Consider the following 10664-nt stretch of genomic DNA (forward strand, 5'->3'; position numbering starts at 1 on the left):
AAATTTTAATCAAGTCTTGAGTCTGAGGCTAATAACTTAGAGAATGTATAAATGACTAAAATTTAAAACTAAACATGTATATCTAATGTGCATTAGCACAGATGTGTTTGCATAGCAGCAGTTCCTGAAAGTGTGCACACTGAAAGGACAGACCTCTAAGGCCAGCATGGGGTTTGCCCAAAGCTCTGGGTTGGGTTTCACTGTGTTTTGTCCCAGCTGTGCCTCAGCCATTACCCTGCACTCCAGTAGAGCCCAAGGCATGTGTGCTGTGCAGCACCTTAATTAACCACTTTGGTCATTATGTTCACCAAAGATGGGGTACTGCAGTGCCAACTCCAGCCATGCAGGACAGAAGAAGGCTGTTAAATTCTCTCGTCTGCCTGAAATGCAATCTTTACAGAAAAAAAAGCATGGCACAGGTGGTCTGGATTCCAGTCTGTTAGGCCTCTTGCCACAAAGCCTGCTGACCTCATAATACCTGGGACTTGATCAGTAATGTAAAGTCTCTGGATTTCAAAGCTTCTTTCCTATGGGTTTTCTTTTCCATATGGCTCCTATACATTGGAGGGACTTTGCGTTAGCCTAAAATAGACTGCTGATGGACAGTGGAACTGGTGAACCCCCGATCCTTGCAGCTAGCTTGTGACATACTTAGGCTCAGTCTTACACAGGGTTCTCACAGGTATTTCACATGAGGCATCTTCTCATACATCAGGTTATCTGCATGCCTGGGAAAGGATTCATCTGAGAGGGCAGGTGTTAGGTGCTGATTGTCCAGCTGCTTCTGAAATGAGTGAAAAGCTGAATCACAGGTAATTCCCCACACGTGCAGCAGTGTGTGCCTGGGGTTAATTTGTTCTTCTGGTCGCTATTTGTACCTGTTAACCACACATCGGCTGCTGGCACCAGCATTATGTGAGTGAAAGTGTACAGGGCTGTTGGGAACTACCTGAGCTGGGCATTTTGTTGGCTCTCACGAGATAATGAGGGATTGTCTTGGCCCAGCAAAAGGTATTTGCATTCGTAACCTTGCAAACATTATTTTATTGAGTTTGTCATCTATAAAGGATCAGGAGAATGCTTCAGTGATAAACAATAAGAAACTTCTAAAATTTGTTTTTGAATGTATGCAGTTTTGACTACAACTTTAATAATTTTAGTAAAGTCATCAGCATTCTATAAAGATGTTATAGCACATTTGAAAGTTTGTTGTGACCTTCAGACATGACTAATGTAGAACTATGTAAACATAAATTAATTTATGTTTGACTAATGGAATAAAATATTCTAGAAGAGCTGTGAAGTGTACAGTATAAAAGCTAAATGGCTTGAGTTTTGGTATGCTTGAGAAATCATTTGATATGTTCAATAAATAATCACCTTTCCCAAGATGACACCTTTACTTTGTGTGGGACAACTTGTCCTATTGGGCCAAAGAAGCTGTGTCTTTAACAGGGGTGATAAACCTCTAGCAATGTCTTGCTTTCAGTCTACTTTTGTAGTTATCTTGGGAACAATCAGTCAGATCGGGCTATAGCAAAGGTAGCAAATGTCCATTTTCATCCATTTCATCCAACATTCATCCACTCTCATCTGAATCTGATGGTCAGAAGTCTTACTATCTCCATGTCATCCCTGTACTATCTCCTCTGTTCTAAATTTGGTTGAAATTGTCCGACAGGTTGAGAAATTACCAGGGAAAGCAGGGTAATAGCTGAGTGAGTTGATGATGTGTTTGCATAAGCCTCATTTCTTTTGGATGTGGTATAACAAAGTTAAGAGCCTGCTGGTTGTTGGCATAGACAATATTCAACAGTTCAGATATTTTGTTTCACTGTTAATGTTACTTTCAGTTTGTGGACAAAAAAAAAGTCAGTTTGCTTAACAGCACAATCCTAATCAGTCTTCATCATGTGTGGCGTTTTGTTTAGAAAGCATGTAAAAGTTAAAGCAAATATAGACTACCTCATGTTGTCTGTAGTTAGCATTTGTGATCAGAACATCCAGTTCTTTCTTCTCTCTTTCCTTTTAAAATTATGTTTTTATTTCAATGGTACTTTCTACCAGCAGGCAAAGCTGCTGTTACACTCTACCCAGCTGTGAAATCAATATGATTTTCATTACAAAGATAACAGAAACTCTCTTAGAATGACTGTGAATTGCCAAAGGTCAAATAACAGTCAGTGGCAGAGCTTAGAATTTAGATGTCCTAATTAAAAAATCTTGTGGCATAAATATATTAATGAAATGCACCCTGAGAAATGTTTGCATTTAAGATGCACTTTTACACTATTACGTCGTTCCTTTAATTACTGTAGTGCATGTAAGTCCTATTTAAACTTTATAATTCTTTCTCCACAATATGACTATTTCTTATAAAATTGATGCTCGGTTCTAGTTTCTTTTTTTAATTCACAATTATTTTAACATGATTGGATTAGAAAGTATAACAGTCACAGAGCAGAGAACATATCTAATAATATTTCTGTTGTATTGGACTCTAAAAATTACACATAAACCGAATGAATGAGTACATCAGTTATTTCTGATTGATGACTTCATTAAAAACAAGAGGAAGTGCACAGTAAAACTGAAAGCAGCTCTTGAATCTTTCAACTGGAGCAGCCACTTCTCTATAAATTAAAATCAGCATTTTAAAACAAACAAACGTTACTGGTCTTCTGAAGATTGTCTGTGATCTTTTTCTTATAAAACCTTAGTTTTTCCAGCTGTAAGTTACATCTCCGTTATTATCACTGAAAATTCCAGGAAAGCAATCATTTTATTACTTGTGTTTGACATCCTTCCCTCCTATTCTCTCTCTCTTCTTATTTATTTATTTACTTTTTAATTTACATTCTCGTTCCACTTTGTGTGTTGAAACAGTAAAATTGGATTGCTAAATATTGTGGATTTTAATAGGAAAAGTTCTCCACCTTACAGCTAAAGGGTTTTTATGTTATTGTGCTCCCTCTGCTGGATAGTACCTATTAATATTTTATTCCCTGAGCTGTACTAATATCTGTGTTGTACAAACAAAGCAATCATACCGTCTTAATGAAAGAGGTATAAAAAGTGGGTATGCCTCACTTCTATCTCAGATGACATGGAAAGTGACAGTAGTAGGCTAGGAACAATCCTGTTTTCTGGCAGCTAGGAGCAATTGAGAGCCCTGCGTGGTTATCTGAAGAACAGTTATTGGCTATTTCTTGAACAAAACCAGATGGACTCTAAATAACTTTCTTTCATTTGTTTAACTTAGAGAGGATGATGTTGATTCTCATGCTCTGGTAAGTACAACAGTGTCCTCAGAAGTCTGTGCGATGTTATTAGAGTCTCAGTCTTAGTGGGGTGGTTCTCATAACTTGTTTCATCCTTTGTTGAATCTTACGAAGTCACTGCTGGGCCAGCATTTATTCAGTGGATAAAGCAAGCATGCTCACACTCAGTGCAAGGCAGGCAGCAGATGGCTGCTTTCCCATCACCACTGCAGTGACCCAAAGAAGAGGAAAAGTAACACTCCAATTTTGTTCAGAGAAGCAATGTTGGTCTTTGCTGCCTTTGACCTCACACAGTGTATTGGCCATGCGCTACTGCTGCTTGCTTCTTTCCTGCTGGTTTTGCTCAGTGAGCCTGGCTTTGTTCTGCTGTCCTGCACTGACCCAGTGGGGCACAGCCCCAGCCCCAGATCCCACCATGCAGTGCTCCCTACAGGGCCACCCAGCTCCACTCCCGTGGTCATGGCCACCCTGGTCCTGCAACGCCCCTGCTCCCCCCTGAGATGCTGATCCCATCAGCTGTATGAAAAGGGGATGGCAATGTCCATTTTCCTTTCCAAACAAATTACTTTTTAAAAACTATTTCTTAAACTGTTCAAAAGAGTAAATATCCAGTTCCTGAAACATTCAGTTCCTCCTGTTTGGATGAAAAGACAGATGGTCAGTATACTTTACAATCACTAAAATAATAAAGGCATATAGCGCCGTTGCATAAATATCCTACCTTAAACTAGAAGGGCCTGAACAGAAATGGCATCACCCTTGGCAGAGCACCTTGGCCTGGGATGCATCCTCCTCGTGGAGGAAAATCGGGGCACCGAGGGAGTGGTTGAGAAGGATTTCTGGAGGAGCAGCCCTCTGTGGAGGGTCCTCATGGTTCAGGTTGAAAATCATTTGCCTCCGTTTCGGGGGCCTGTTGAGTTGCAGCCTCTAAGACACTTAGCAGCGCTTGTCTCAGCAACAGCACACACCATATGCTTTGGGAGCATTCCCAAGTTGAATAGTGTCCTCACTGCACTCCAGCATACTTGTTAATGCTCCCGTTATTCAATTCAGTGGGACTAATCCAAAGGCCCCTAAAGTTGTCAAAGCTGTCTTTAAGATATTCTGGATAAAACCTTGGATTGCATGATTTAAGTCACACTGATCAAATCACGTTCTCAAATCATAAATGATAGTTTATATGCTGATTTCTTTATTCTAAGCTACCTGTTCTTCTCCATCTTTTGAAAAAATAGATGTGAAATGGAAAAAGGAATAGGAATTGAAATGCTGCTACTTTTCTCATCTTTTTTCCAGAGAAGGAATGCATTGAACATACAAAGGCATTCCATACAATGCTAAATCAGATTCAAATGTGTGTACTGATCAAGACCTTTCCCTAAACATACGGTCAGTTCATGGGAAAGACCAGAGATTTTAAAGTTGATGTGGATAAAGGAGTTGCTGGATTAAGTTATTGTAGTTCTCAGTTAGTCCTGGTCTATTCTTGTTGCTTTTTGGTCACAAAGCATATTGAATAGAAATATATATATATATTGAAAAATAACTTGTTATATTTAAGAGAGGAAAAATTGGACTTGCCCAAGTAGAAAACCTCCTCAGATCCCAATATTTTTCCAGATGACAGGATTTCTTTACATGGGGGAGATTTTTCTTTTCATTCCCATTCATTTTAACAGATTTTAATTTTTCTTTTGCAAAAAAACCCAAAACAAAACATAAAAGGATGGGATGTGTGGGGACTGAGGAAAAATGAAACTACAAACTAAACAGACAGAAGATACTATTTCAAATGGGTGTGTTTCTGGTAATGGGAGGGAGACTTAGACCAAACAAGAAAGAATGGCTGGGGAGGATCTACTTGGGATTCCACTGATGTGCTAACAGCTGTTATTACAGTATCTGGCTTTTTGAATTAAATATTGATAGAAATAAATGAAAAAGGAGATTGAGTAAGCTGAAATGTGCGTCCTGCCTTCCTAAGAGTACCAGACTCAACACCCTTTTATACAATTAATTGTATTAAACATCAGCTGACAGGAAATAAGAAAGTTCCTATGGCAACTAAAAATAAGCACAGGAGGAAAAATGCATCAAGTGCTGTCAGCAGACAGCATAAAAGGCAAATTTATGGAGATAACAACACAAAAGAAGATACAAAGACCTGTCTCGTAAACAACCTACCTAGTTGGATGGCTTGTTTTTGTTTTCTTCCAAAATGGGAACATTGCACCTTACTTACAGCATCTACTTATCAACAGTTAAATCACCTTGCAGAGCAAGGCTCCTGGTTCATGTGCTGTGCAAGGCTGGGGTGGGACCTGCGAGCTTGAGAGGGCAGAGGCAGAGAGGGCACAGCTGTACTGCTGAGGGTACAGCTTGGCCACATGTAAGCTGCCGCCTCAGTGGGAGAACGAATTTTAAGACTATTTAACTCTTCAACTTCTTGGTTTACCTGCTTTTTCTACCAATCTGGTTCTTCCTACCTTCACTTCTCTCACAAGAAGCAAAGCTGAGCTTGACCCAGACCTGCACGGTGTGGAGAAAGCTGCTCTCCATGCTCTCAAGTTTTAGTTGCTCCTGAAGAGCCTTCCTGGCTCTCTCCTCTGATACATCTTGGCCATAAAGTACCTCCACAGGCACAAAATAATTTTTTTTGTGTGAATTATGATGTTGTGACGCGATTGAGGAGGACACCAAAGCAGGTCTAAAAGCAAGGGCTGGGGGAAATGTGGTCAGACTTCTCCAGTGCTGGTAGAGGCCCTTAATCTTAACTCAGGACTTTTGGTGCGTCTTTGGTGAGTGATGCCCTAGCTTTGAATTCACTGCTCTTGCTGGAAAAGATTATTCCACTGTTAGAAGGAAAACTTCATTTTCATTCTTAGAGTGGTATGAATGCTCCTCCTGTCACAAAAACCCACTCCTCTGTTCTGGTGGATGCATGTATCATCATAGCTTTCATATAACTCATCTGGACGTGTATCTGTATTTTTACCCTTCCCATTCCTGTTGTGCCATGCTTATGATACGGTATCACAGATGTAACCCATCATTATGTGACTCATGCTGCAAGTCGATGCATGTAACCACAGGCATGCAGAGTGTGAATGGATATCAGGCACTGATACTATTATAGCTTACTCTGCAGTTTGCTCATGTACTGGCTGTTGGGAGTAGTGAATACTCTACCTCAGTGTGGAATATACTTGCATTTCCTCCAGGTAAGTTTAGGACCTGTTGACCACTTCTCCGGTGCTGCTGCAGAGATGGATAACTGCAGTGGTTACAGTGGTTAGATTGCAGTGTATTTTTTCATACTCTTCTTGTGAAATGGTGTGGCTCAACCCACATTTTACTCCTGGCAGATGGCAGATGTGCAGGCTGTACAAATGGGTGCAGCAGGAGTCACAGAATCACAGGATTGTAGGGGTTGGAAGAGACCTCTAGAGATCACCGAGTCCAACCCCCCGGTCTAAGCAGGCTCTCTAGACCACATTGCACAGGTGGGGAGAATCAATCAGTGTTTTTTTTTTGTTCTTCACAACTAGGTTATATCCTTCACCTTGTGTGAACCACAGGGCAGCAAAGTAGGCAGTGGGTCTGATACAACCAACTAATTTGTACGAGTCAGACTTCGTATTTAATTTATCCTCTCATATTCAACAACATTCTCTGATTACTGAGTTGAAATAAACGAGAATCAGTGGCAAGCAAACAGGGCATCAGTGACCTCATAATTTTTGTTCCTAGGGTGAGAAGATATTTTTCATTTGAGATGAATGTTAATGAAATTTTAAGAAAGGAACAGGAGGAACAAAATATATGGTTTGGATGTTGGAACTAAACAAGCTTAGAGAAGATAAAGAGATTAAAAAGTTTAAGTTTCTTTTTAGATAACTTTCTTAAGGTAGACAATTTCAATGCATCTCTTAAAAAAAAAAAAGTTTGTTTATAACACAAAATGAACTAAGGCACTGTACTTACCATATGTAAGGTCTGTACCAAAGCCTGCTATTAGAGTTTCAGAACATGACTGCTGGAAAGCAAACTGTCCAAAATGCCAAACTTTAGGGAGATTTAGATTAAATAAATAAATTAATTAATTAATCTATGAAGCACAGAAATTAGTTTTTGTTTGAAAAATGTGCTTTGAACAATGCAAATGATCAAAAGAATTTCAAAAGTCTTGTTTGTAGAAAGGATGAATACAGCCCTCTTCTCTTGCTCTAATTAAGTTCAGTCCCATTGAACCTGGAAAACCTTTTGACAAAATTTGGCTTACCTGATCCAATGCAATAATTCACTGTAGCATCAGTACCAAGTGCTGCTGCAAGGGGATGAAACAGGCAGTAGTTAGACTTTGGAAGCTGAGAAAGATTCTGTGTCAATTGTCAATAGTTTTCAGCAAGTTCAGTTGTTGAACTTTTACTTTGTATAGGACAGAGGAGGTGCTGGCACTCACACACAGTGTCTGAAGCACAGGTACGTCCTGCTGACGAGCTACTTGAACAAACTTCTAAAAGAAACCACCTTTCAGCTGGAATGAGGAAAGGAAACCAGAAAAATGAAGAAATACTGCCCAAGTGCCTAATATTGCCTTTGGAATATTATGTTTTGCAATGTGTTTTTTCCCTTATAAACTGATTAGCATTCTACTATGGACGTTATTATGACAGAATCACAGAATTACAGAATTGTTGGTTGGGAGGGTCCTCTGGGATCCACCTAGCCCAAGCCCCCTGACAGAGCAAGTTCCCTAGAGTAGGTTGCACATGTGGAGTCTGTTGTGAGAGTATCAGTAGGCAGAGGTGGAGATCTCTTGGCCTTGGTCAGCAGAAAACCATGGGAGCAGTGGGAAAGTAGAGAGATCAAGGAATGTGGAAACAGCGCCTTAACAACAAGAAGTGCATGCTGATCTTGTGTGCTGCTGATTGTGCAAGTTGTTAATCATGTGTGGGGGAACCACAAAGGGGTAAGGTTTGGGGAGTGAAAAATTCTGAGCCGCGCTTGCTGGGCAATATAAGCTGCACTGTAACTAAATAAAGGGTCTTCGGTTGCTATTGGAGTCCGTGCCTTAATCGCCACATGCACAGATCTCTTTTTTAGTAAATGACTTCAGGATTATGATTAACAGTTCTCTGCCTCACTGATAAATCTTTCAATGAATGTTGAGGTTACATTACCAACGTGAGGTTACATTTGTTGTTTGAGAGTAGCATACTTGGAATGAAGTACTTTATAGTGATTCTGTAAACACTCAGAACACTTCTGGAAGTGTTACCAAGAAATGCTTAAAAACCTTAAAAACAAAACTGGGCAGTGTACAGGCCAGTCTTTCTCTGTATGGGAAATTTCTCAGAAATGGAAAGAAATTCTGGAAGCAGTGGGCTAGGTGGATCCCAGAGGACCCTCCCAACCAACAATTCTGTAATTCTGTGATTCTGTCATAATAACGTCCATAGTAGAATGCTAATCAGTTTATAAGGGAAAAAACACATTGCAAAACATAATATTCCAAAGGCAATATTAGGCACTTGGGCAGTATTTCTTCATTTTTCTGGTTTCCTTTCCTCATTCCAGCTGAAAGGTGGTTTCTTTTAGGAGTTTGTTCAAGTAGCTCGTCAGCAGGACGTACCTGTGCTTCAGACACTGTGTGTGAGTGCCACTGTTCTGTTGGCATAGCTGTACTAGTCAGTTGGAAATAACTTTCCTCATTAGAAACAAATGCAAAATTTCACATGAAGCTTTTTCTCAGCTAATTTAGAGCAGGCTCTTTCATGTGTTTATTCCTAAGGGATGCAAAACATTTCTATTGCAATGAAAGATGAAGTTGATGAGTACCTTGCAGGACTGGGCCACCACTACTTCAAGGCTGATTGCACATTCTGGGGACCTCAGGAAGTGCACTCAGTGACTTGCTAAATAAATAAGGATTAAATAATCTTTACAAATACAGCAGTGTCATTGGGAGCTCCTTGCCCATGATTAACCTGAAAATAACCAGAAATATTAACTGTATTAATAAATAAAAAATATCAGTTCGTTGCAACTTCAAAATTGAGAACACATTTCTTTTCATATTAAGAACATAGTTTTGTTCCTTGTTCCGTACATTTCTATTTCATCAGTAAGTGTGATTTGAAAGAGGGAGAGAAATATATGACTGATGCATTAAGATCAATCACAATAGCTAATTTAATATCCAAAACGTTCTTCAGATATTCTGGAGAAGAAAATGAAAGTGAAAAATTTGCTGTATTACAGTCAGAAGTACACAGTATCGTAATTTTCCTCATGATTATAAATGGCTTTTAACTTTACTGGCAAGACCAAGCTACACCACAATATTAGTGATAACCAGGTTATCTTCCACATGCAGCCAAGGAGCACGTGGCAGCAGGGTGTGTGATGCACATAAGTCACTGTCCAGAGCCCAGCACAGTGTATAAATACCATCTGCAGAGCATAAAGCATATTTTTAATGTTATGCTAATGTATGACAAGGAAATTAAAAAAAAAAAAAAGTCTAGTAAGACAGTATGAAATCTTCTTCTTGTAAATCACAGGATTAATTGGTGGGCTCCAAATCTCCATTCCACGTTGATGTTCTTCAAGCACAGACAAGCAGGAGCGTGTTGTGCCCGGAAACTTCCCAGTTACAAAAGACATAGGATGGAGGGGAAGATGCCAGAAACCTCCTTTTTGTTGAAGGCTGTGGTGGTAAGAAGGATGTAACCCAACTGGTGATGGTTTTTGCTTCAAGGATGTTAGTTTGCCAAGTGAGATGCATGGACCAGAGGAGTGAATCTAGGAAACCTTCAGTAGGGCAGGCTGGTCACTCAGATGGGACCTGCACCTTGAGCTACCCCTCCATAGGTCACAAAGAGGGACCAGAGGGGCCCATGTCCACTTGCTTCTGCCTCTGGGTATCGCTGCCTGTTGCCCTGCCCCTCTAATTTACCAGGCTAGTGAAAACGAAGATAATGTGTAAAGTAAAGAAAGAGTTAGCCTGACTTTTTCTCAGTTGTCAGCCTATCTATTTGCAAAAGATGCAATGAAAGGAAGCTGCTTTGTGAAGATGCATCAAAGAGGGATTTTTACTGTTTGTCACTGGATTTCATTTCAGTGCTAAATCACATCAACCTCAGGAAGAAGTCAGGAGAAAATGGAAAATGTGTCGCTGCTGTCATCTTAAGTTTTGTTTGCATTTCTTTACATTAAAGCTCTTATTTCTGCAGGACTTCTGAGGCTGATCTTGTTCTTGTCTCTTCTGGGTTTCAAGAATATATTGTTAGGTACTACATCAAGTCTTGGTGTTGTTCATATTACATCTACATATTGCAAAATCATGTGGTCTGAATTATGCTCATAGGAAAGCATATC

General features: G+C 39.9%; 1 long non-coding RNA gene across 1 annotated transcript in view; it reads left to right on the forward strand.

Moving 5' to 3' along the window:
• The window catches only part of LOC136051833 (uncharacterized), a 39935-nt gene extending 29477 nt beyond the window's left edge, over positions 1–10458 (forward strand). Inside the window, exon 4 of the long non-coding RNA XR_010622501.1 lies at positions 9848–10458. This is a non-coding gene — a long non-coding RNA (uncharacterized LOC136051833). The remainder of the gene's footprint in view (positions 1–9847) is intronic.
• The last annotated feature ends 206 nt before the right edge of the window (positions 10459–10664 follow it).

The sequence above is a fragment of the Cyrtonyx montezumae genome, unplaced genomic scaffold, assembly GCF_038088225.1.
Source record: "Cyrtonyx montezumae isolate F1298 unplaced genomic scaffold, pur_monq_1.0 scaffold_3, whole genome shotgun sequence".
NCBI classification, from domain to species: domain Eukaryota; kingdom Metazoa; phylum Chordata; class Aves; order Galliformes; family Odontophoridae; genus Cyrtonyx; species Cyrtonyx montezumae.